The sequence below is a fragment of the Scyliorhinus torazame genome, chromosome 1 (assembly GCF_047496885.1).
Source record: "Scyliorhinus torazame isolate Kashiwa2021f chromosome 1, sScyTor2.1, whole genome shotgun sequence".
Taxonomy (NCBI): Eukaryota; Metazoa; Chordata; class Chondrichthyes; order Carcharhiniformes; family Scyliorhinidae; genus Scyliorhinus; species Scyliorhinus torazame.
Window position 1 is genome coordinate 170,847,794 of NC_092707.1, and position 26,445 is coordinate 170,874,238.

Below are 26,445 nucleotides of genomic sequence, written 5' to 3' on the forward strand. Positions count from 1 at the left end.
ATTGGTTACAGTGCAGAACAAGAAGTCAAACAAAGCAAATACATGAGCAAGAGCAGCCTAGGGCATCGTGAATAGTGTTCTTACAGGGAACAGATCAGTCCGAGGGGGAGTCGTTGAGGAGTCTAGTAGCTGTGCGGAAGAAGCTGTTCCTATGTCTGGATGTGCGGGTCTTCAGACTTCTGTACCTTCTGTCTGATGGGAGGGTCTGGAAGAAGGCAATGCCTGGGTGGGAGGGGTCTCTGATAATGCTGTCTGCCTTCCTGAGGCAGCAGGAGGTGTATACAGAATCAATGTGGGGGTGACAGGTTTGTGTGATGTGTTGGGCTGAGTTCACCACACTCTGTAGTTTCTTGCGATCTTTGACCGAGCAGTTGCCATACCAAGCTATGATGCAGCCGGATAGGATGCTGTCTATCGCACACCTGTAGAAGTTTGTGAGAGTCGATACAGACATGCCAAATTTCTTTAGCTTCCATAGGAAGTAGAGACGTTGTTGGGCTTTACTGACCGTTGCATCAACATGAGTGGACCAGGGCAGACTGATGGTGACCCCCAGGAACCTAAAGCCATCGACCATCTCATCTTCGGAGCCATTGATGCAGACGGGATTGTGTGTCATGCTATGCTTCCTGAAGTCTTTGATCAGTTTCTTGGTCTTTCCAGCATTTAGAGAGAGGTTGTTTTTGGTACACCATGCAACCAAGTGATATCTCCCTCCTATAGTCTGATGTAGTCCTGTAGTATGTTTGTGGTATGGTGGATTCCAGATGCCAGGCTCACATGATTAGATTACGGGCATGATTCAACCAAAATAAAACAGTCTAGTCTTGCCGGACTAGCTATCTAATAGCAATCTGTCTTGTTCCCATGCCCCGGTGGGGAATGCCCCTTGACACCGTACTTTTGCATAATTTCCTGTGCTGAAAAGCTTTGATGAGCGGAGCTCCTCAGTGCAGCAAGAGATCGGGATACCACTTTTAAATGACAACCAGATCTCTTGACACCCCAACCTCCCAATGGACTCTCGACGCAGCCCCCCAAACCCCCCAATGCTCCAACTCACCTGTTGGGGAGTCCTCAGGCCCCCCTGCACCCCACCTCGGCATGGGCACAATGCCAGCTTGGCACCTTGGCACTGGCACCCTGGCAGTACTGCTGCCAGTCTAGCAGTTGCACCTGGGTACCCTGACAGTGCCAGACTGGCACCCAGGTGATACTGTCAGGCTGCCAGGCTAGCAGTGCGAAGATGCCAGGTGGCATCAGCAGTGCCAGGGCGCCACCCTGCCCAGGACCGACCACCCAGCGGCCTCCAATCGCCAGGAAGAACCCCACAGGTACCGTTCCGCCTGGTCCCAATTTGGGGGGACCAGTGGTGAACGGTACCCAGCTGTGGTCTCCTCGGTGGGGCCGATAGGTGCCGGGTGATTGATTGATTTGGTGTCGGCACGGCTAAGTAGGTTCTTAAACTCACATAGCCATACAAGACTGGGTCCCATGGGCAGGATCCCGATCGCGATGTCCCGCGAGATCTGGTTAGATTTCACGAGGCGTAACGGCTGTCAGGAATCCTGGGGAAGGCCTCTCCCAACACAACCGGCTGCGGCCCACCCCAATTCCGTGGTCAGTACATCGCGTTCTACATCTGGGCAAACCCCTTTCATAACCAGAGCCCCATTGTCTAAGTGATTGTGTCTAATGGCTTGTCTCCATCCAGTTGAGTATCCAGGTGAATGTCTTAATGCTTTGCAAAGGAGAGGGCTCCCATTTATGCTCCTTCAAGCTAATTATTCCTGGTGAAGCCTCGCAGGCAGGTATTCTCCATTGCAATGGCTTTTGATTGTAGTAGGTACAGTGATGCAAAGATGCCAGCTTTGACTGACTCAACGAATTGGAATGTGGCCCCGAACATTCCGGCCATTTATGCCGATGGGATCTTCCAGTCTTGCCAATGGTGCACTCCCACCATGGGTTTCCCAGAGGCGAGGGGTGCAATTAATGGGAAGCCCCATTGACATTGCCAGACCAGAAGATCCCACTGCCGGCCAATGCCGAGCTGCCTCTATTGCCACAAAACACATGCTGGGTTGCACCGAGAATCCCACCCATGGTTTTTTAAACATCCATTAGTGGCTGTTAGCCAGTGAATTCATCAAGTCTTTTATATTTTTTATAAAGCATGGCTTCATAGCAGTAGCCAGCGATTATAACACACTTCAAGAAAATTATTGGATAATGAAGAGGGTGTGAAGCCTCAGAAATGATGCAATAGTATCTACCAGAGAACAAGGATTTCAAAGCTACTTTTAACTGATGTTCATTAATTATTGCTTATCTGTGAGCTCTGATCACCCATCTAAGAGAAGCATGTTACAGTAGTGGGCATCTACAGCTCAGAGATGATATTGGCATGCATATGTAAATGTAAATAATTTTTATTGTCACAAGTAGGCTTACATTAACACTGCAATGAAGTTACTGTGAAAAGCCCGGATCTTTCCTATCCTGGTTAATTAATTGGGAGCAGCATTGATGCCAGCTGTAAAAAGAATGAATTTGGATTTCTTGCTGTTCTTATAGGCATGACAGCAGAACCTAAGGTACTTGATGCATGGTCAACAGTCCTAGGTCAGAGGCGTGCCACCCAGAATGTTGGATAGGGGCTCAGAAGAGCAGGTCGTACACTGCAAGTATTGATCCATGCGCGCATCATTATCATTTTAAAGTTAGGGTCCAGTGCAGATTGCTTTAATTGTATTTCATGCTGCATGATCTTGTAATATGGGAGGATCAATCCTTATGCCCATTTGGGCAGGATGAAGTGAAAGAGCAGTAAGAGGAGGATGGATAGGGACAGTATTGAACACCCACCCTCTTGGGTGTTTGAATGTTGCCTTCTGCCTCTGTGGTGTTGAAGCCTCAGGTGTTCAGGCAGAGTGTCCAGGCCTTACGGTCTGGTTGGCATACGAGGCAGTAACTCTCACCTGCGAATGCCACATGCACCCAAGGAATCTTCTTGGGGGCTGTAAAGTTCTCAGATTACTACAGTTCCAATTCCCTATTAGCAATGGCCTTCAGCTGTGCACCCGGATGCCATCAGGGGCATGGTGGTTGGGAGGACAGGTCGGCAGTACCCGGAGCTGCCCCCGTTATAGATACAGATAATCGAGGGGATGGTGTAGCATACCCATAGGCGCTGGAGCACCAACCCTCCAGCCCAGGACATCCCCCTCCCCACCCCCCCCACTGATTGCGGTCCACCGCCCTGACCAAGGTCGTTTCCCCCCAACCCCCGAGCATTGGGCCAGCAACTCAAGTGCCCCCGGGCTGATTGCCCACCTTCAAAGATAGCTACTCACCTCCTTGGATCCCCACAGAAGCTATTCCGCCAGCTCACATTTTTAAAAATATCTACTAATCGGCACCCACCTGACCACTTGATAGGGAGGCGGTTAGATCATAGAAGGCCGTTAGATAGGGGGTCTTTTCCGTTAATGGTATGAAGATTGGTTTGGTGATTATTTGTTCCTGCCATGCCATGGCGGGATCCTGATTTCGCCAACGGGAGTGGACTGGTTGGATTGCAAACCGATCGGCGTCCGGCACGGTTCCTGATTTTGTCATCTCCCGTGATCTAACGGCCATGTTGCGCTCAAGCAAAAGCCCGACAAGGCCGGTAGATTGCGGCCATAGGTTGAGAGCTGAGATGAGGACAAACTGGTTCTTCAGAGGCTGGTGAATTTCTGGAATGCGCTGCCCTATAGTGCGGTGGGGTCTAAATCATTGAATGGTTTCAAGAAAGAGATCGATAGATCTTTGATTAAAAAAACAGGTTAAAGGGATATGGGGAACAGGCAGGGAAGTGGATTTGAGAGCAGGAAAAGATCAGTCATGATCTGATTGAATGGGGGAGCAGGCCCGAAGGGCTAAATTGCCTATTTCTGCTCCTGATTCCTATGTTTCTATGAACAGGACCCTGGGAAGCTCGGAGGGCCAGAGAGACCTTGGTGTGCATGTATATTGATTCTTTAAGGTAGCAGGACAGGTGGATAAAGTGGTTAAGAAGGCATACTTCCTTTATTAGGCAAGGCATTGAATTTAAGAGCAAGGATGTTATGCTGGAACTGTATAAAATGTTGGTCTGGCCACAGCTGTGATATTTTCTGCAGTTCTGGAATCTACATTAAAGGAGGGATGCGATAGCGCTGGAAAGGTAGCAGATGAGGTTTTCCAGGATGTTGCCTGGGCTGGAGAATTTTAGTTGTGAAGAGTGATTGGATAGACTGGGCAGCTACAAAATGGAGGAATCTCTCATCTGTGATTTTGCAGCCAAAGCACGGATCGTGTGACAGCAGTGTACGTACCGGGCACGTGACCTACTCTCTATCGCCACTTCTGGTGGGAAGACCTGCCATTTTTAAAAATAAATTTGGTCCTGGGACAGCGCAGTGATGTCAAGAGGTGGCAGCCTGCTCCGCTGGGCACCGGGCCTGTGCACTGTCAGATCTGTCTGAGGGGGCATGCATGCGGATATTTTCTTTTTTTTTTAAACAGCACATGGAGTCCCATGAGCTTTATTTGTGAAGGCTATATACCATTATAGTGGCATTATTGCAGAAGTTTCAAATATTCACACAGATTTCACATACTGATCCTTCAATTCCACTTGCCTTGCCCCAGAGGAGAACCACGCATCATTTATTTTCTGTGATTTTCGCTGGTGCATTCTTCGTGGATCTCAGTTTGAAGGACAAACAAATTGCTGCAATCCCTCTATATGTAGCTGTCATCTACTTCCTCCTCCCTGTGATGGTGTAGGCATTGAAGTACTTATGGAAGCCAGTGAACTGGTGCTGACTGCCAGCATCGTGACCCGCCATTCTCACCCCTCAGCACGGTAGCATTGTGGCTGGCACAATTGCTTCACAGCTCCAGGGTCCCAGGTTCGATTCCGGCTTGGGTCACTGTCTGTGCGGAGTCTGCACATCCTCCCGTGTGTGCGTGGGTTTCCTCCGGGTGCTCCGGTTTCCTCCCACAGTCCAAAGATGTGCAGGTTTGGTGGATTGGCCATGCTAAATTGTCCTTAGTGTCCAAAATTGCCCTTAGTGTTGGGTGGGGTTACTGGGTTATGGGGATAGGGTGGCGGTGTTGACCTTGGGTAGGGTGCTCTTTCCAAGAGCCGGTGCAGACTCGATGGGCCGAATGGCCTCCTTCTGCACTGTAAATTCTATGATCTATGAACTTCATTCAGCCGCTCTCCGTGTCCCTTGCAGGCCCCGGGCTCCAAACAGTCCCACAGCCACAGGTACCGCCCTCGTCACCTCCTGTTGGTCTGCGAAATCCAGATGTGACATTGATACACCATCAATAACACACGACGAGTGATGAACGTAACTGAGGCTTTAATACACAAAACAGCAACTGGGTCCGGAGGTGGAGACTTGCCACTTTTATACAGAAGCCCGGGGGGAGAAGCCACAGGCGGAGCCAGCCTGGCAAGCCCAGGCATGTACAATACATGTAATGCAATAACGTGGTTTACCACAGACGTTAGGAAAGCTGACCATTGAATAACCTGGGTGCCAATCAGATGAAGGCAAAATGCTGCGGGTGCTGGCAGTCGCGGACAGCATTCTCAGCCCAAAGGCCAGTCCTGGCCTTTTGGCGCTTCTCCCGCGACCGGGAGGGACACAACCGATTGTTCCTCAACCCTCCCGATACCTGCCCGCGACCCACCCACAGGCCACGACGCTGAGTTTGAAAACCCTGAAATAGAGACTTGAAGAAAGGAGCTAACAACATACGTTCCACATTCTCCTCGAGGCCCCGATTGTTTAGCTTGTTTTCTCCTGCTTTTTGCATTCCAGAATGTGCCCCTAAGATTCTGAGGGAATTTGGGTGTTACGGTGCTTTTGTCAAAGTAAATCACCAATCATAACTGTAAATCGTATTTGGGAAAATGTTGCCGCCCACCACCCCCCCTAAATGTTCATATAATCTCCAGGTTTATTTTGTTTTAAGTTTTTGTTCAGTAAGAAGTCTTTGCCATTTTATATCAGGTCAACTTCAAAACAAAATTTGCGTGAAATCTACAGTACAGATCTACAGCATTTAGAAACTAATGACTAGCTGAAATGTTTCATTATAGTTCATTTCCCAGAATGTTTTTCTTTAATAACGATATTTTGCCTCGTGTGGAATCAAAATCCATTTGTATACATATATATTTATATATTGCATTTACTCTTGAAATCCTGTTGTATTTTTGCAGAAGAATTGTGGCATTGGTCACTGAAAATCTACTGATCGGATTGTAATAACACTTAAATTAGATAATACTAATTTGATCTGTTGAAGATTAACTCTGTCTTTTGATAATTGACAGTACATTGGCCATACTCCAGTCCTGTGGCATACATCCAGCCTCAGAACCCGAAAATGTACTTTATGGACCTTTGATACTTCTTCCCTCTTCAACTCCCTGAGGATCTGCAATGTTCCCCACCAGATGCTGGCACCTTTATCCTTCCTTACATTGCTCATCTTCTTTTTATTATTTTGCTTTTCCCCCCATATTTGTCATTTCACTTTTAACCAGTTTGACAATGGTGTCCTTCCCCAGTATGGCACGGTGGCACAATGGTTTGCACTACTGTCTCACAGCACCAGGGGCCCGGGTTCAATTCCGACCTCGGGTGACTATCTGTGTGGAGTTTGCACTTCCTCCCCGTGTCTGCGTGGGTTTCCTCCGGGTGCTCCGGTTTCCTCCCACAGTCCAAAGATGTGCAGGCTAGATAGATTGGCCATGAAAAATTTGTCCCTTAGCATCCAAAAGGTTAGGAGGGGCGATGGGATAGGGTGGGCTGTGGGCTGTGGAATGCTATTTCCAAGGGTAAGTGCAGATTTGATCGGCCAATTGGCCTCCTTCTGTACTGTAGGGATCCCCCCCCTACCCCGGCATGTTTTCGGCACAGAGGCGGCTGCCTGGAAAATCCCACCCAAAGCTCTTGTTAAGTGTCTCCTATCTTAACCTCTCCTTTCAGCAAGATTTGTTTTGCAATTCTCCTTTCACTGAAATATTTGGAGAATACATTACTCCAATAGGTTATGGCCGAGTTGTGATGTTCTAACAGCCCAGAGTGAAGAAGCTCAGGACTTCTGTTATCCTTCGTTCATTTACTCACTCGGGTGCAGATCACCATGACTCACTACTGGCGAGGGGTGTTTGACAGGAACATTCCAACATATGTGTCTCCGTTGTTAGTCTAATTAAACCCTAAGAACCAACTACAAACACTGTTGATCATTTATTCCTTCTATAATGAGTACCAGCATGACCATGCTGGAGTACTTGGATGGTCGGCTTTAGGAGCCTGCTCCTCATGATAGAGTATAAGGAATGGGAGTAAGAACAGCTTGCCGGTGACAGAAGAGGAACAGGAAGCAGACAAGTGGACCATCTAACATCATTCTTTGATTTCAGGCCATTAAAAATCAGACCTCACCAGGTTGCATTGAGAAGATGGATCTGAATACTGAACGTGAGCACTTAGATCTTTGATATCATTAGTGTCTGTAAATGACTGGTGAGTTCTGGTAGTGACTATGTTTAGAGCCCATTCTTCATTTATGTGCAGTTGTGTGCGACTATTTTTACAAAACTGCAGTCGACTATGCAAATGTGGTCCAGGGACCAGCTGCTGCAGTACTTCCAGTGACTGGGACTCCAAACCCAGTACAAGTATTTCACATGAATACCCAGATTACTGCTATTGATTCCATAAGATCATAAGAAATGGGAGCAGAGTTAGGCCTATTCAGCCCATTGAACCTTACCCACTATTTTATAAGATCATGGTTGATCTGATCTTGGCCTGAAATCCACTTTCTTGCCTGTTCTCCTACAATCCTCGATTGGCGGGGTGTTTCTCGATGGCCACGGTGGCGAGATCATGGCCCGTACGTAAAGGCACTGAGTGCTGAAATGAGCTCCCACAAGCATCTCATCATTACTGGCTGTCTCGCTATCTTATTCACCAGACTCGCGCATCAGCATCTTGCCGTTAACAAGGGGGATCTTCTTTTAAACGCTCCCTCACCTCTCAATCCCAGTCAACACACAAGTATGGGAGCGTGCAGACCTGCTCCTTACTCTGGGGATGCTGACCTGGTCAGGCTTCTCAATTCTGTCGATGAGAGATGGGGCATCCTGTACTCCTGATGGGGTCGGTGGACCTGCAGTTGTGCCCCCAATACTGCCTCGGAGGCAATGGCAGGGACTGTCAGTGCAGGCAGCATGACAAGGAGGACGCTGTCCAATGTCTGAAAAAGACCAATGATCTCTAGAGAGCTGCAAGAATAAGTTGCCACCTCTCTCCTGATATCAATTCCGCCTGCCAGCCCTCAAATTCCCAACCCCCCCCCCCCCACACACAAATCACTGGCTGACACATTGCACCCTCCCCACGTCTGATCTGCATGTTTGTTCCTCAGCACCCCCTCTCAGCCACCAACACAACCCCTTTATGTCCAGGTGCGGTACCTACACATGCCACCTGCTATAGATCCCCCCTGACCCATCAAGTGAGTGGCTCACAAAGCCCCTACTTTGTCACAGCAGGGGAAGATAACCCATAAGTGGGAAAGGGCCAAGTCAGGGGACAGAGTCCCAGAGATCTAAGTCCTTACCCCCTATAAGGAATGGGCCCTGGAAATCATGGGGATGTCCAAGGAGAGAGAAGTCCCTGACAGCGAGGTTGGTCTGCGCTGTATAGGCGAGGATCCATTGCCCAATTACCCAGATGGCCTGTCTCAAGTGAGTTGTTCATGTCAGTCAAAATGATCCTTCCCTCTCACTGACCACACGCCAATTGTCTCACAGGATCCCCATCTGATGGAGCCGGATCATCCGAAGTTGTTTGCCCCAATCCCCCAACCCCCCAAGATATTACATCAGAGAACTACAAGGAGTCCACCATCGAGGCGTCATAACTATCACCCCCACCTTCCACCAGTGCAGAGATACACACCTCGGTGTGTGGAAGGCTACTGGGGCACAATCTGATGAGCACCACACAGTTGCTGATGCACATCAGGCGGCGGCAGGGACATCCAAGGGAGTCAGAAGTCGGAGGTCTGCTGGATCCCGGTACTCAACTGAGTCCCAGTTAGATGCTGAGCCTCTGGACAAGATTATCCCAGAGCTGATGCAGATGCTTGGCTGTGATATTCAGGAGGGGATTTCAGCCACATTCCAGCGAGTTCATTGCCAGTTTGAGTAGTCCCAAAGGCTATGGGTGCAGGAGATGATGCCGACAATGCGTGCAACCAAGACCAACACTGCTAGGGTGGCTTCCGCAGTGGAAAACCTGGAATATAAGGTCAGTGACTTAAGTGGTGGTATCCAAGGCATGGCTCGGTCTATGACGACCATGGTTGAGGGCCTTGATGTCATGTTCCAGTCGATGAGAGACATTTCCCAGGCACATGTATATACATCGGGCACAGGGCACAGTCACTAAAGACCATCACTGAGGGCGTCAATACCATGATGCAGACAAAGGGGAGCCACCAAGACTGGCAGAGCTAAATAACAGAGAGGTATCTGGAGCCTCACTCCTGCTCTCCCTCCGTCCCATGGCCCACGGGCACCATCAGGGAGCAGGAGGTGGCAGTGGCCAACCCAGGGCCTGCCTCCAAGAAGACGACAGCTGTCTCCAGTTCTTCCAAATCCCCCCTTCCTGACACTGGCACATCAGAAGGGCAACGGGTAGAACAGGGTGGCATGGCGACGCCAGTGACATTGCTATGTCGGCCAGGGCCCTCGGCTCCAGGCCCTCCAGAGGATGTCTGCCAGGGCATCAAAGGCCACAGGGCGTGGAAAGCAGCAGGCTGCCTCCACCTCTGATGTAAATCCAGAAGGCACACCTGATGCGACCATCAATTCACACGAAACCAGGAGTAGAAGTAAACTGTGGCTTTAATCAACTAGAACAGTGCCTGCCTGCGGCTGATCTGTTAGTGGGAGCCGCCTACAGGTTGACTGCTCTTAAACCTCCCCTCAAGGGGTGGAGCCAGGGGCGGAGCCCACACAGGCCCCAACATGCTACATCATAGGTAATACCTTACAATGGTCCATAGGTGGAGCCCACATGGGCAACAGCGTAATACAGATATGTACATGGTGAATTGTTACAGCAATACATTCCCCACAACACCTAGACATAAAGGTAGACCACGGAAGACCATAAGATTGAGGAGCATTGATTGGGCATGGGAGATCACTATCTGTAGCTAGGAAATGACTGGAAATGTCAAATATTCACAATTAAAACATGTCACACCTGATACATGTGATGCCTCTGTCATGTTAACATTCATGGCAGGCCCCCCTGCACCCTCATCCCCTGTTGACCTCCGCACCCCCCAGCCTCCCCTACCCCCCTCCGCCACCACGGGCACAGTGGTCCAAGTTCAAAAGCTCCCGATGCAGGCCCGTTCAGAGGAAGGGTGTGAGTCCGCTGTCAGCAGAAAGACAGGATTCAGACTTTGGAATAACGTATTACATAGATTACGTAGAACATAGTGGAGAAGGAGGCCATTCGCCCATTGAGTCTGCACCGACCCACTTAAGCCCTCACTTCCACCCTATACCCATAACCCAATAACCCCTCCGGAACGTTTTGGATACTAAGGCCAATTTGGCATGGCCAAACCACCTAACCTGCAAAACCCACGCAGACACGGGGAGAACGTGCAGACTCCTCACAGACAGTGACACAGCGGGGAATCGAACCTGGGAGCCTGGCGCTGTGAAGCCACAGTGCTATCCACTGTGCTACCGTGCTGCCCACCTGAGGATAAACTGAGGAGAACCAGAGCTTTCCTCACAGCGAGTGATCATCACTCTCCTGCCTTGTATATTGATATGTTGACAGTGTCGACAGAGGCCCATCACCCTGGAGTGATGTTACTCAGACCCTGGGAGGGTGGGACAGGGTGGTCGGGGCTGTGGGGAGAGGGGGGGTTGTTGGGAAAAGTGTTGGGAGGGGCACAAATTGAATATTGAGGGAGTGGAGCCCTTTCCTGTTAATGAAGGGCACTCCCTGATTCCCCATTGCGTGCAAGGCAACATGTGTACCATTAATTACTCCCTGGACCTGGGCATCTCAGCAATGGTGGAGAATCCTGCAGTCCTGGCATCTTGGTGGGCTTGGTCCAGCTCAAATTTGATATATGGCGCAATCTACCTGTGCATCCTGTCGGAATCGGGACCCGATGCGGCTGGTAGATCCCGGAAGAGGCCTCTTCTGGGATTACCCAGCTCGTCATGCCTCGAGAGATCTAACGGGATCTCGCGATCTGGATCCCACCTGCAATGGCTAGGATCCGTATTTGGCAAATCTCACCAAATCTACACATGGTGTTGAGATCAAAACCCTTCACCTCAGGGGCCCCATTAGTACTGGTCTCCATACATGGGGACCAGTTTACCGGCACTTGGGGGGGGGGGGGCATTACTCAGGGGATTTGGGACCCCTGGGTGGCTGGGCTCTGGGCAGGGTGGTACGCTGGTACCCCTGATGCCACACGGGCATTGCCAGCCTGGCATCCTGACAATGCCACTTGAGTACTACGGCAATGGGAACCTTGCCCAGGTGGTACTGCCAGGCTGGTAGGGGCACTATCGGGTAGGCAGTGCCAAGGCACCCAGTGGCATTTTTCCACGCTGCAAACCGGGCTTGGCCTTATTAGGGGAGGTGATGGAGGGCTCGATGACCCCCTTATAGGTAAGTCGAGACACTGGAAGCGGTCCGGGGTCATGTTGGGTGGGTCTCGAGATCGGTGACGCCCCGATCTCTTCCTGCACTGACGAGACTAACTGAGGTCTTGGCATGGCCTTCCCAGCTGAGCCCCCGAAATAAAACAGAGTGCTGTTCGATAACGGGGTCTTTCGCGGCGCTGCTAGCACCGGGAGACACTCAACACAGAACTCTGTTTCATTTCTGTTAAATCATGCCCATAGTCTGCTGCCCAGGCTTACGGGGAATCTGTGACCTCATGGATGTACTTAAAGTGTTGGGTACTCTGCTACACAGACAAACCAACACGGTTGCGAATGGTACAACGCAGTTTTATTTCAAACATCTATTTACAGTGGTAAACTGTTTACTGAGGTACGATCATGACCCTTGATTCTGTGGACCTATTCCTAATTCTATTGTGTAGTGGCACTCAGCACCTGGTGGATGTCTGAGTGGCTTGTAATGAGCTCTGTGCCCTGAGCCGTTTCCTGCTCAAGTGCCCAGGAAGTGTCGTGTTCCCTGTTTTGTACTGTGTATGCTCTTGCCTGTGATTGGCTGTCATGTTGTGTGTGTTGATTGGTCCGTTGATCTGTACATCAGTATGTATGTATGTGCTATGATGTTTACCGGAATATCATGACAGTACTTATGTGCTGCAGTTTGTGATATGTCCCCGCTTGTGCCCTGGAATGAACTGGTTCACAGAATTCACAGTGCAGAAGGAGGCCATTCGACCCAGCGAGTCTGCACCGGCCCTTGGAAAGAGCACCTTACCTAAGCCCACACCTCCACCCTGTCTCCACACTTCCACCCTATCCCCTTAACCCCACCTTTTTTGGACACTAAGGGTAATTTAGCATAGCCAATCCACCTAGCCCTGCACATCTTTGGACTGTGGGAGGAAACCGGAGCACCCGGAGGAAACCCACATAGACCCGGAGAGAACGTGCAGACTCCGCATAGACAGTGACCCAAGCTGGGAATCGAACCTGGGACTGGCGCTGTGAAGCCATTGTGCTAACCACTATGTTACCGTTGCATAGAAGTTCAGTACTGCGGTGACCTTCAACACGACCAGGAGCTGGTGACCTCCTCCTGCATGGAGTGCCAAGTCCATGAGGATGTGGTACAGGTGCCGTACTGTCTCTTTGTTGAGATGCCGCCTACTGCGGCAGGTGCTGTTCATCATCTCCTGAAAAGACCAACGGCGCCTGTACATCTTGGACCATTGCTGGCATCCCCTTTTGAGCTCCGCCATGGCTTGATGGGCGGTCAGGTCTTCAGGGTGTGCAGTGTACTCCTGCACATGAGGTGCTGCCTCCATCTAGCGTCGATACTGCTGCCTTCTCCAGCATCCAGCCGCCTAGGCTGCCATCAGCAAAGGACATCCTCTAGGGGATTGACACCGCCATCCATTTTGGTTTCTGTAAGGAATTGGAGAAGAAGATAGACCGACAATCAGTTAGGGCTTCCACACTGGGACCCTCAAATCCGCGAAGCCCCTCCCACCCTTATGTATCCCGCCTCCTCTCAGAATGCCATCCAACGAGCCAGTTGCGCTGGAAAACCTCGCTCTGCACACTCTGCCCAGGCCACTGCAGGAGCCCCTAGACCCTAGACCCCTGCCAGGAACATTAGGGAAACCGCGCTCAGGTGCCCTCCCCTGATCCACACAGTCACCTTTTGGTCGTGAGGTTATCACCAGTGCAGAAGCCCAGCTCTCGAGTGTTTTATTGTTGGCTGCTGCCTCCATGGTGCTGACGCTTCTAGAGTTCAGGCAAAGTGTTCAGGCTTCAAAGTTTGATTGAAGTACGATGCAATAATCAATGTCTGAGACATGGCACGTGTAGCCACGAGAAGCCACTTGAGAATATTTTGTTTATTAAACAGTCAACAGTACCTTCATATAAAAAGACAACGACTCAACAGCCCAGACATCACACTAACCATGAAGCAACAAGGAAAAGGCACCGTGCCACACCTTTTACTACAAAATATCAGCAGAAACACAAAGCTGCAACAGTGCATTTATACAAGAAAAACTAAACATACTTGGAACATTAAACAGTCAATAACTCAATGAAATATCTCGCCTCAAGCTACAGAAGTAAAAGTGGCGGCAGCATACAACCACACCGCGTCCAGGCATGAAACTTTAAACAGTCAACAATACAATAAAGTCACCAAAAATCAACAAAAGCATTTTTTCAATCCCCTCACCAAATGGCCCATTTAGAACAGTTCACCGCTCCCTCCCACTCCCTCAGCCCCCAGCAGTAGACCCTCAAAGGTGGGAATAATCACATCAGAAAGTCACACTGACACAGGGCATGCCAGACGAGAGAGAGAGCATCCCTTCCCCTCTCTAGCGCTGGTAACAGGACATCATGCATCCTCCCGTTCCTCGTTCCAGGCCACAGAAGCAAAAGAGGCGGTAGCCTGCAGGTATCAAACTTAAAACAGTCAGCAGTATAATAAAGTAATCAGCAATCCGCAGAAACGGTTCTTCAACACCCTTACCAAGCATCCCGTTCAGAGGTGGCACCAGCTGCTGAGGCAGCGTACCGACGCAACCTCCGGGCTGCGCAGTCGAGCCGGGCCACCGCCCTTCCTCTACTGCAGCATCGGTGTCTGATCTTCCATCACCAGCCTGTCCAAGGACCGGGTCACAGGTACACGGGGGGCATTAACAGGTGATCCACAGATCCAGAACAGAATACACAGTCAACGCACAAAATAGGTTTACAAACATCCACGGACTGCACAAACTAGCCCTCCTGCATCTTCAACCCGGTGGTAGGCCCGCCAAAATCCTCCCCTCGCCGCACTCCAGGTAAAAAATACCAAAGGCAATTAATTACCTTCCCTTCATCCAGAAAGCAGCAAGTAAGCCCAAGGTGAAGAGGCTGCAGCAAGCAAGCAGAAAAAGCAGCAGAAAACAGCAAATAGCAAACAAACTCTCAGCTACAGCAGCCTGCAGACATTTGCAAGTCACCAGCAGCAGCAAGAAGCAAACACAGCCTGCAGTCGGGAGGTGCTCTCACAACTAACAAGGCCAATTCCTTATTAGCAATAGCCTTCAGCTATGAAGCCAGAGGCTGCTCACAATCAAAGGGAGTTATAATGACCTTCAGCATAAAAGGGCTCTTTCCTGGAAGTGTTTGCCAGTACAGACAAGCAATAGCAGTTGTAGTTGCCCCTGTTATGGGTATCCACAATATTTAAAGATGGTTTGAAGGCCTCACTCAAAAGTCCCTCACTCAACCCCCCCACCCCCGTCCCAGGGACGACCTCTGACCTGAAATGCTTCAGCCCAACAACCAAGCCCAACCCTCCTGAGGGGTTCCAATCCAAGAGAAAATGCTGGAAAATCTCAGCAAGTCTGACAGGGAGATAAAAGAGCAACGTTTCGAGTCCAGGTGACCATTTGTCAAAGCTCAGGAGGGCCCCCCCCCACCTGACCACTGGGGTGGCAGCTCGTGACCTTGAGCTGCATGCCTGAAAATGGAAATGGCTCCTCACCTCCTCAGTGCCCCTCAGCAGCCATTGCGCCAGCTTCACATTTTTAAAAAGGAATGCTAAATTTTGCGTGTGTGATTTCTCACTGGGGAGCCAGTTAATTCCTGGGAGGCTGTTACATTCGACTTCAATCTCGCAAATGAAATTAATGCAAATTAGGGTTAACGATATGCTCGCCATACTTGAGCGAGATCGGTAATTTGCCATCGGGAGTGAGCCGGTTAGATAGCAAACTAAATCACGCCTGCCGCAAATCTCGATTTTGGCCTTTCCTGCTAAGTAACCAGTGCAGATCTCGGTGCTCTTATCGTGCCCCTTGTCAATCAAATATCTGCCCAACTCAAATATATTCAATGACCCGCCCTCCATTGCTTGCTGTGGAAGAGAATTCCAAAGATTACCAACCTTATGAGAAAATAAATTCCTCTTCATCTCCGTCTATAAATGAGAAACCGCATATTTTTAAATTGTTCCCACTAGTTCTAGATTCTCCCATGAGAAGAAACATCCTCTTCACATGTACCCTGTCAAATCCGCTCAGACCTTACATGTTTCAATGAGATCGCAAGATCATTGGCCTCAATATCTAGCTGACTGCTTGAACACGCTGGGATCCTGTGGCAATATTATAGAGATCTTCACTATCCTTACCGTTACCATAGAATCATAGGATCCCTACATCCCTCACCACACTCTCTGGCTGTGTTTCACTCCGGATGTAGTCCTGCACAAAGCTCACTCGCTACACACGAAAAATGTTTCTCCTCATTAATTTTTGCTTTTTTAATTGACCTCCAACAACCACAACCACCTTTCTTTGTGGTAGGTATGACTCCAACCACTGGAGAGTTTGCTCCCGATTTCCATTGGCTAGTTTGACTGGGGCTCCTTGATGCTACACTCGGTCAACTACTGCCTTGATGTCAAGGGCAGTCACTCTCAGCTTAGCTGGGAAAATTACTGGGATCCATCCTAACAAAATGGATGCCCACATTGAAATCCACCTCCCCTCCTCTCAATGCCTCTTTGCAATTGGGGGGTGAAAGGGTTCTTAATAACACTTAAAAACAAGTGGAAAAGCAATGTCTCTATGATTTGCCCCCTGGGTTCATCGTAACAGAGTCTGGAGGCTAATCTTTAATTCCAGGACAATGCCGGGCAGGTAGCTTGCTGTGCCCCAGCTGTCAGCTCTGGCTCCTGTGTCGGGGCTGAGTGGCTGCTGGATGTCTGGTCCTCCTGTTCAATGGATGCTCTGAGTGACGGGGCTGACGCTGTGGAGCTGCTGATGTGTCTGCCACTGGCCAGGCTGGCGACGTGATGTATTTCCGCTGTCTGCAGCTGATCAAAGCTGCGGAGAGACCTGAGCAGAGAAGCTGCCGCACACACGTCTTCCTGCACGGTAGGTCAGTCTGGATCAAGCCGGGACCGGTGACTGCGTTGGAGATGCCAGATGTGGGCTGAGTGCGGGGCTTGTTGGTTTTGTGTGGACGGGGAGGGTTTAATCTGTAGCAGGGAACCATTTATTAATGTGACGAAATCCCGGGCTCTCTGATTTGGAAATCACAGATGGAAGATATTTGCAACATGTGCGGAGATGGGGGCACCGGAATTGGGGATTTTGTTAAAATAAAAAGCAGCAGGAGGAAGAATTTAAAGTCCTCAGCGTTAAAAAAAAAATACATCAACTGCCTTTTGAGGCGGTGCTGAGCCCTGTGTGTGTTTGATGACAGGACTATATTCCAGGTATTTTACATCTATCACAGTCATTGGGCAGCTGATAGCCTACCTGGGGGGGGGGGGGGGGGCGGTTACAGGGGGTGTCACAGGGAGGGGGCGGTTAGAGGGGGTGGCACAGGGAGGGGGTGGCACAGGGAGGGGGGTGGTTAGAGGGGGTGGCACAGGGAGGGGGGGCGGTTAGAGGGGGTGGCATAGCGAGGGGGGGTGTCACAGGGAGGGGGGGTGTCAGGGAGTGGGGGTCACAGGGAGGGGGGTGTCAGGGATGGGGGCTGGTTGGAGGAGTGGATGTCACAGGGAGGGAGGGGGTTGGTTGGAGGAGGGGGGTGTCACAGGGAGGGGGGACTGGTTGGAAGAGTGGGTGTCACAGGGAGGGAGGGGGTTGGTTGGAGGAGGGGGTTGTCACAGGGAGGGCGGGGGTTAGACAGGGGTGTCACGGAGGGGGGGTCATAGAGGGGGTGGTTAGAGTGGGGTCACGGAGGGGGTGGTTAGAGGGTGTGTCACGGAGGGGTTGGTTGGAGGAGGAGGGGGTGTCAGGGAGGGAGGAGCTAGTTGGAGGAGGGGGGTGTCACAGAGGAAGGAGCTGGTTGGAGGAGGGGGGTGTCAAGGAGGGAGGGGCTGGTTGGAGGAGGGGGGTGTCAGGGAGGGGGTAGTTAGAGAGGGTGTTACAGGGAGAGAGGGGTTGGTTGGAGGAGGGGGGTGTCACAGAGGAAGGGGCTGGTTGGAGGAGGGGGGTGTCAAGGAGGGAGGGGCTGGTTGGAGGAGGGGGGTGTCAGGGAGGGGGTAGTTAGAGAGGGTGTTACAGGGAGGGAGGGGCTGGTTGGAGGAGGGGGTGTCACAGGGAGGGGCTGGTTGGAGGAGGGGGTGGCAGGGAGGGAGGAGCTGGTTGAGGAGGGGGTGTCACAGGGAGGGGGTGGTTAGATGGTGTCACGGAGGGACGGGTTGGTTGGAGGAGGGGGGTGGTTATAGGGGGTGTCACAGGGAAGTAGGAGTTGGTTGGAGGAGGGGGTGGCACAGGGAAGTAGGAGTTGGTTGGAGGAGGGGGTGGCACAGGGAAGTAGGAGTTGGTTGGAGTAAGGGGTGTCACTGGGAGGGGCTGGTTGGACTAGGGGGTGTCACAGGGAGGGGCTGGTTGGAGGAGTGGGGTGTCACAGGGAGGGGTGGTTGGAGGGGCTGGGGGGTTGAAGGAGTAGGTGGCACAGTGAGGAGGGGGGTGTTGAAAGTGGTGTCACGGATGGGCAGGGGCTGAAGAGGGTGTCACGAAGGAGGGGGAGGTTTGGATGGGGTGTCACGAGGGAGGGTGTGAAGAGGGAGGTAGGGTGTCATGGTGGGGGGGGCAGAGGAACAGAGTTACAGTGGGAGGACGATGAATTGTAACAATGGAGGGTTATGGTTTGTGGGTGAGGGAAGGAGAGAGTTTTACAGTGAGCAGGATAGACAAGTGTAATTGGAGGTGGAATGTGGTTGTAAAAACAATGAGGCTGTAAGACTAAGAGAAGTGAGGGAATGGGAATTCAATGGGAAATGGTCAGTGGATGTGGGGGTGGATGGAAGGTGCCATTTTACACAGACCAGATATCGCTTTTTTGAGCCGATCTAGCCATTGACTGGTGCCAGATTTCTTCATACTTGGTATTTTGACCCTTCGCCAACTTGGCTTAGTAAAGCACTGGCAAGGGCCTGTGGTCATTCCTTCAAGGCTGTCGGATGTGACGGGGACCTGAGAAAACAGCATTATATCTCTTTCCTTTCCCCATTCACCTTGTCCCTAAAATTCAAACGTGATGGTGTTATCCACCACCACGCAGCATTCCAATATCTGGTTTTGGTACCTTGTGACCCTGGGCACTTTGGCGATGTTGCAGGAAATAATGATAGAGAACGGAATGATGAGAGAACATGAGAATAGCAGTGGGTTATTCAATCACCTTGAGCCTGCTACACAGTGCAGTTGGATCATGGCTTCTCCGTATCTTCACTCTTTCTACCTGCCTTGACTTCATATCCCTTGATTTTTTAAAAATAATCTTCATTGTCAAAAAAGGATGCAGAGGCACATCACTATGAAGCAACCCATGTGGCAACATGCTGGTGTACATGACATGTGATATGAAATTAAATTAAAATGAAAATTGCTTATTGTCACAAGTAGGCTTCAAATGAAGTTACTGTGAAAAGCCCCGAGTACATTCCGGCACCTGTTCGGGAGGGAGAATTATGAATGTCCAATTCACCTAACAAGCATGTCTTTCGGGACTTGTGGGAGGAAACCGGAGCACCCGGAGGAAACCCACGCAGACACGGGGAGAACGTGCAGACCCTGCACAGACAGTGACCCAAGGCAGGAATCAAACACGTTAATGTAAGCCTACAGTGTTAATGTAAGCCTACTTGTGGCACTAATAACGATTAGAGATCATTATAGAGATAAGGGTGTACCCAGAGCTCTGTACACTTGTGTCAACTTATTCCACTTTGTAGTCCGGTCCTCTTAAAGTCAAAACCAACACTTCATGAGCCTTACCGATTTTGAACCATACACTAGCTGTTAATGATTTTCTGTACTTAAAGACCCCTAAATATCTCAATCTTAGTTCCTAGCTTCTGGCCATTTATAAAATGACTCGAATTCCGAAGAGTCATATTAGACTCAAAATGTTCTGTTATTCACTCCACGGTTGTTACTAGACCTGCTGAGCTTTTCTAGTCCCTTTCTGTTTTTGTTACAAAATAACTAGACCCATCTTTCTTGGTTCCGTAGTGAATTACCTCGCGCTTCCCCATACTGAACACGTTTGCCCCAGTTTTCTCCATTCAGTTCATCTAATCAATGTCCCTTTGTAATTTTTGGCATTTATCTACATTATTTATGGGGCTACCTAATTTAGTGTCGTCAACAAACTTAAGACATTCCTTCATCCAAATTTAGTATAATGGAGTATGTTAGACTAAGTCCCATAAAGGGTTAACTGTAATAGTCTGTGATATCATGGAAGGAAGTGACAAACTTGTGATCTGAGAGGGTCTAGGAGAAAGCAGCATGGGAAGAAGCTAGTGTAAGGAAGTGTTTTCATAACTATAAATATATCATAAAGTTTAGTATTTTCAGCTAGCAGTGTTTGGGAGTTATTGAAACTTATGCAGCCCAAAATGATGTTAGAAAAATCTCTACCTCTATCGGACAGTTTCAAGAAAATTGCAGGCCTAAATCGGGCAGAAATATGGCCAGTGGTTGCTCAATTTCAAGCTGCATTCAGTCTTGCAGTGTGCCAGGCTGAGCAGGTCAGTACACTTTTGTACACAAGGGGTGACTTTGCAGATGGCATTTTAGTAACCCTGGGGATCGATACTGGTATGTCATAAATGCCAGAAGTCATTGATGTATTGAAGACATATTTCAATCTCTGCAATAATACCTTTGTGGAACATGCAACGTTTAATAAATGTGTCCTGAGACATTGAGAACAGCATTGATACATTTATCAAAGATTTGTAATGGCTGAATCATGATCAGATAACTTGCAGTTCCAGGAAGACCTGATGCTGGTGAAGGCGATTGAAATAAATAGATAAGCTGAGATCAGGAGGCAGAACTGACTGGTAGTTAGAGGACAAGAGAAACAGACTGAATCCCAAAGTAACAGATGAAGTTGTATTTGTCAGACCGGAGAAAAGGAAAACTGAGAGAAGGCGATACATGTGACATGAAAAGCAATTAATGGCAGTGGACTAGCTGATGTGGAAGAGAAAGTCACTGGACTTGTCCTGCCAAAGAATACCATTTGTAGAAAAAAATGGACCATTTCTAGGCAGTATGTTGCCATAGAAAAAATAGGCAGAATACTCCAAAGGAAAAAGCTTTAAAAAGAAAGAGTAGATGCTGTCAATAGGAATACCCTTCTTGGGACAGATTAAACAAGCGGTGGGCAGCACGGTGGCACAGTGGTTAGCACTGCTGCCTCACTGCACCGAGGTCCGAGGTTCAATCCTGGCTCTGGGTCACTGTCCGTGTGGAGTTCACACATTCTCCCTGTGTTTGCGTGGGTTTCGTCCCCACAATCCAAAGTTGTGCAGGGTAGGCGGATTGGCCACGCTAAATTGCCCTTGGAGAAAATGAATTGGGTAATAAATGCATAAATCCTGGCAAACGATCGTAGGTCACACTTTTAAATTGGATATGGAGCAGTAGTTTCAGTTCTTTCAGACACTGAACTATTGCTAAACAAGAGATCTCTTCAACCGTCCTACAAAAAGCTACATGGACCAGGAGGGACAGAGCTGAAGGTTCTGGAAGAATTAAAAGCTACTCCAAAGCACAAAGTGCTTTACAAAAATTCTGGTCAGAGTAGGGTTGTGTCAAATCTCCATGGAGGCTGACCATTGGGTTTGGACCCAAGAGCCAGGTCAAGGGAATGGAGCACCTGGTCTGATACAACTATGGCAGAATATCTGGCAGTTTTAACTGTGGGGAGAAGAGCTCTGTCCAAAACAAAATAGTTGATGCGTGAGTAAGCATGGTGGATATGAGGGAAGTAGGAAATGTCCCTTGTGTTCGTGTGGAGGAAATGCCAATGGTCCACACAACCCATTTGAGTCAAAAGTTGAAAAGAGCCTTGGAAACACCGGAGAAGGTGGACTTGGAGTGATCCTGCTTTGATTCTGTAACACCGTTTAGATCCTCTCCTGAAAAAAGGATGGTGGGTGTCTAGATTAGGACGGGAAGATAAAATATGATAAATTTCATATTGGCCCAGTTAGGGGCATAGATGCTCACCAAAACTACAGGGGTTTAAAAAAAATATTCCACTAACCATTGTATAATGTCCACGTGAGTCTGAGATTACATTTAAGGGGGAGAACTGCATTCTTTTGTTAATCAAAATTGCTGTCCCCCTAGCTCTGCCATCAAACCTGGAGTGAAACAACTAGCCAACCAATGTTTTTATTAATCTGGTGTGATCTCTAACATGAAGATACATTTCATGAAGGAATGCAACATCCGTGTACATTCCCTCGGCCGCAGAAAAATACTTTTCACTGTAGTTCGGTACATGTGACAAATATCAATCAATAAATGTCAATCAAAGGCTCTTGATGTGAAAACACTTTAGAATGCTTCACTGTGTCATTCAACTCCCTAACATTCCAAGTGACTAATCTGATTGCGAACCCTGCACCACCCTGACCGCCTAAGCTAGTCATACATATAGGAATACTTTATAAAAGAATCAGTAACTTGAATGGAAAATAAAGTAAAGCCAAAAGGATCCATTGCATAATGATTACTGTCAATGCAGGAAATCCCTACCACCCCACACCATCCCCAGAACAATCATTTCACTCCCTAGCCAATAGAACAAAAACAGTGTGATATAAACCTTTCACTAAATAAAACTATGAATCAAATCTTAAGCTCGCCATTCTAAACAAGCTGAGCAGCAGGTATTCCATCTTGTCTGCATCAGTTCACAAACTGACCTTGTTAATGGTGCATACCCCAATATATGAATTACGTTAGATAATACGCCATAGGAAAGTTGCTTGTTCTAACCATGTTGTAGAGTTCGAGTGGAAAAAAACTGTCGAACAGCCCTTCGTTTTGAGCATGATAAATGGCCTATACAGGTGTTCAAAACACATGATATCCAAATACAAAACCACAAACTTAGTAAGCCTGTCAAGAATTAAGTATGTGCCGCAGAAGGAAAGAATCTGTCTCATCTGGTGCAACAAAGTAGTAATATTCTCCGTTAAATATGATGTGGAGATGGGCAGGGTGAATCAGCCCTAAGCCAATTCCGTCCCACAGCATGGACTTGATGTTGTTCAATGCTGCACGCCTCCTTGCCAGGTCTGCACTCATGACTTGGTAGATTTTGATTGAGTGGCCCTGGAAGTAACATTGCGGTTCTCTCATGATGGAAGCGGACCACAATGGCTCACGGGGGGTCACCAGGGCAAGGTTTTGGCTGGAGGGTATGATGAGCTTGGTCTAGCTCTGGGGGTTTAAGGAATGTATCTTTGCCCACCACCTTTTTGAATAATTCTGACAAGCTGTGTTGGGGCGCGATCTTCAGTCACTTCTGCTATATCAACAATGTGTAGGTTTTGTCATCCTGATCGGGTTTTCCAGGTCACCAATTTGCCCTGCAATGACACATTCTCCTTAATCGCTGCTCCAGTCAGCCTGGTCTCCAGTGCATTGATCCTGTCCCTATGGGTCCCTGTAGTCTGAGAAGGGCTGGCTCGATGTCAGTAAGGGTGCTGGTGTGAGTCGACAACTGAACGAATGGTGTCAAGAGGTGACCGAGTAGGTTTGTTGAGCGCAGTGACTAGAATTTTGTTTGTTAGAAGTGTGGGGGAGCCGGTTGCCAGCTTAGCTGTAGCCATCTCGGCAGGGACACTTTTGTCATTTAATATTTTCTGGCCTGCATGTTTTGAATTCTTCGGCATATTTTTTTAAAACTTGTTCCTTGAGTGTTTAACTTGTTTTTTGCAACGGCAAATAATATACTGGCACATTAAGAAAGAACTCAAAGAAGGATTGTTGGGAGTGTTGCCAATTTAATGGAATACTATAATAATGTTGCACTTTAGAGTCGCCAATATAAAACTGAGGCTCTTTTTATGATATGATGTTATGTCCCAACAGCATCGCCAATACTGTGGGTGTTTTATTTCTCTTACTGAACCACAAGGCTTTCCCGTATATCGGTCAAATGACCACACAACCAGTTAGTCAGTTCAAGTTCAAAGATGGTTTATTTACACACAAGGGTTACTTCGACATGCAAGCACAATGTACTACAAGTTAAGCTACACCTATAAACTACAATAACCTGTACTTAACTTCAGGCGACCAGCACTGTGCAAGTGGATAAGGCCTTTATCTTGATCACATGGCTGGTTTGAAGAAGTGGCTCTGTCTCTGCTGGGCTCAGCCATCAGGTAGCGATCGTTGGTCTTGAACCTGGCTCGCTGGTCATTATGCTGCAGTTAGGCTGGCACAGGCCGGATTCAAAGGAGGCTGGCACAGGCCAGGTCCAAAAGAAGGCTGGCACAGGCCGGGTCCAAAAGAAGGCTGGCACAGACTGGGTGGAAAAGAGGCTGAACACATGGCTGTGTACCTTTTTATCCTTCTGAGTTTCGCACTCTTTGGGGCGGTCCTTTATCTTGGACCCTATAGTTCGACAGGGCTTTGATCACTGCCTTCGATTTTGGCCAATAAAGGGGCGGGTGCCTTGGTGGCTGGGCGGGTCCTTAGCAGTTGGACTCTCTGAGTAAATGGGGTGGTGCCGATCAGTCTGTGGCTGTATCGGTTTCTTGAGTGCAGTCCTATTGTTCTGGGGAAATGGGCCATTAGAATACAAACGAGCGGGGGTTTCGATCAGGTCTAGCTATCTGAGTTGCAAATACACAGAAGCTCTGTATCTGTCTGAGTCCTGGGTTGGCCACAATTCCCATGGTCCTTTGCAGGTGGCCATCTCAGATGGCTATAGGAGAAACACCACGTGTGCTTCCCCTACATCGCACAGTCTGACATCCTCAAAACGTCAAATCTTTTTGAGGGCTTGCATTGAGTTGTTTTCCACATGGATGTGGTGAATCATGGGTCCACCCAGCCTGAGCCTGACATGAGACTGAGAGCAATGCTGAGGCAGGAAAGTGCAAGTTTTCATAGCCAATAATCATAGGGCGGGATTCTCCAAGCTTGTCCGTTGAGGGGCCCATTGCGAGTGAGAGCAAGAGAAAAGGTTAATTCACTGAAGTCCAGAGTCACAAAATAACTTCTAACTCCAAGTAACACCACGCAGTTACAAAGGTATATAGGACTGGTGAAGCAAGTGGCAAAGTTTCTTCTTCACAGAGCTCATTGAGCCACTACGTCAGTTGTCCTGCCAAGACAATGAATGGTGTTGGGGAAAAAGTACATCAGAAATCATTTGGAAAAAATGAAGGAGAGGTTGATGTCATCAGATATTAGTGCACACAATAATAGCAGTGTATGCATCCTCTACAGGACTGGGCACAGTACATTTTCAGATACAAAAGAGATGGTAAATACCGATCAGTCTATTATGTATCACATTTATTAACAGATACAGAGAAGAGCTACACAGTAATCGAAAAGGAAGTTATGTGGGCATGTGAGAAATTTACTTACCACATCTTGGGTCTTCACATTGTGATAGAATGTCACATAATTGAATTAAAAAGTCCTTGTAGTGGTCCCCTCAAAGAGTTCAAAGGTTTAAATTAAGATTGATGTTTGAAACTCCTCTGGTATATGTTCAAGGGAAAAATAGATCACATATTGAAACAAAGAATCCAGAAATTGCAATATTGCAATTTAAAGGAAGTTGAGGAGTTTGCTATAATGACTGTCCAAAAAGATTAAACAAAATCAGATGTGGAATGTAAGCAGATTAGCGAAGGGCCTACATTTCAATGTTCTGCTTCACCTTAAAGGAAAAGCATAACTGACAATATTAAGATGGTGACAACAGTGCTTGAGACTGTCACTGTCCAATATTTCAGCACTTTCCAGAGGCAATTTCTTACTTGGAGTGAAGGTTAGGTTAGAATAATGAAGCCTTGTAATGTCACAACACTTTTATCTTTGATTATTTTACATTGCGTGTTAGGATTTTCCTTCAAGCAATATTAGTTCTGGTCTATTTTGCATTTGTTTAATTGGCCACACCGAGAATGGTTTGACATGGAAAATTGGTGAGTAAAACAATCTTCTTCCTCCTTTTTAAGATGAACAGTCTAGTAGATGTCAGATGGTACCTGGCCCTACAGAACATTGTTCATGTATGACCCTTCACAGGAACAGACTTGATGGTCATGTCTTCCTACCTCTTTATTGTGATGAAGACTTCCCATTGATGTTGCAGTTATGTTATAGTCATATTGCAATAAGGGCATATTTGTCCAGCGTTCCTGCTCTTGTTCAATACCCCATGGTCCATGTTGGAAACACACGTGTACTTTTCAGCCCTAGTCTGCAGGTGGCCATATAGTCTGCAGACACATCTCCTCCTCATAATTCACACAAATGGATTGGGCTCCCGTACAAGGTTACTGAATGGTGCGTGATGTGCCTGAGACAGCAATCCTGCAGTTAGTTAGTTATCTACAGGAAGAAGGGCTGGGATGGAGAATCAGCATTATCTGTTATAGTGGTAATACCACAAGTCTCTCAAGTATCTCATTCTAACAGTAACTGTCACCACCAGTATGAGCACAAATTGGAAAATTCTTTTGCTTATCACTCCCAAATTCCAGGCAGTAAGCTCACCATTCATTCATTCACAAGTCACATCATAGGAATGTAACTGGCAATTGTAGAGATCCTGAAGTATATGATATTTCATCTTTGTCTCTT

General features: G+C 48.4%; 1 protein-coding gene and 1 long non-coding RNA gene across 5 annotated transcripts in view; one reads left to right on the forward strand and one right to left on the reverse strand.

The window, feature by feature from the left end:
- Nucleotides 1–12,114: 12,114 nt before the first annotated feature.
- LOC140416728 (uncharacterized) lies at nucleotides 12,115–16,328 on the reverse strand. The gene is made up of 2 exons (XR_011944781.1): nucleotides 13,482–16,328; nucleotides 12,115–13,225 (listed from the first exon to the last, which is right to left on the reverse strand). It is a non-coding gene; the product is annotated as an uncharacterized lncRNA (long non-coding RNA).
- A 270-nt stretch (nucleotides 16,329–16,598) lies between these two features.
- LOC140416682 (UPF0500 protein C1orf216 homolog) overlaps nucleotides 16,599–26,445 on the forward strand; it is a 30,601-nt gene continuing 20,754 nt past the window's right edge. For 2 of the 4 annotated variants that reach the window (XM_072501145.1, XM_072501147.1), the window contains exon 1: nucleotides 16,609–16,719. The gene's annotated coding sequence lies outside the window, so the exon portion shown is untranslated. Of the gene's footprint in view, nucleotides 16,720–26,445 lie in introns of all 4 variants that reach the window. The other 2 variants (XM_072501146.1, XM_072501144.1) reach the window with 2 other exon arrangements.